Genomic DNA, 1,054 nt, shown 5'->3' on the forward strand with positions numbered 1-1,054 from the left:
CACCGTGAAATAATACACAGCCTTTAAAATGAGGATGAGGATATAGTGATGAAAAGGTCTCCATGGAAAATTTTTTAAAAGCAGACAGAAAACTGTATGTGTGATACGATTTCATGTATTAAACATTTGTATATGTTTATTTATATACATTCACAGAAGAAAAGCCCAGATAATCATGTACAAAACTCTTAATAGTGGATACTTTGGATAAGAGGATTATAAGTGCTTTTACTTTTCTTATAAATATAGTATCTTCGCCCATTTAAAAATGTTTTACATTTGCCATATATCATTTCTATTATTAGGGGAAATGACTGAAGATTCAAAAACCATCCCTGATAAAAAATATTCCATACCTTACTGAACTCCCAATATTCTTTCTCTTTCTCTGAGGTTAGGTAATGTGGAGGGCCTGGTAATATGGTCAGCTTTATATCTCTGAGACTGTGGTGTTAGCTATTATTATGTATAGAAAAGTAGAATAATTAATAACCAATAAGCACTCCCCCATTTGACTGCCAGAGTGACAATCTAGTGGAAAGAGGCTTCTAGGAGGCATTTTTCTTCTACTTTACCTGCCCAGGGACTGGAGGGACATCTTCATGAAGGAATACAGCGGCAGTCACAGGAGGCAGGAGCACCGAGGGACACTGGCATGTGGCCGACACAGTCTCCTGGAGAGCCCAAGATGGTGCCCTGAGACAGTGCCCTGATGGACAAGGACAGGAATACGTTCATACCTCCGGCCCACTTGACCAAGGACCAGGATGAGAGGCCAACAGGTACCTGCTGGTTTCTGGGTCATGGCTCTGTGGCTCAAACATTAGCTTTTACCTAAATGTCTTTCTCAAAAAGGCACATTGAAAGAGGATTTAGTGCCAGGTGCAGTGGCTCACGCCTGTAATCCCACCATTTTGGGAGGCCGAGGCGGGTGGATCACTTGAGGTCAGGAGTTCGATACCAGCCTGGCCAATGTAGTGAAACCTCTACTAAAAGTACAACAATTAGCTGAGCATGGTGGCTGGTGCCTGTAATCCTAGCTACTTAGGAGGCT

This window comes from Mandrillus leucophaeus, unplaced genomic scaffold (genome assembly GCF_000951045.1).
Source record: "Mandrillus leucophaeus isolate KB7577 unplaced genomic scaffold, Mleu.le_1.0 Scaffold15, whole genome shotgun sequence".
NCBI lineage: Eukaryota > Metazoa > Chordata > Mammalia > Primates > Cercopithecidae > Mandrillus > Mandrillus leucophaeus.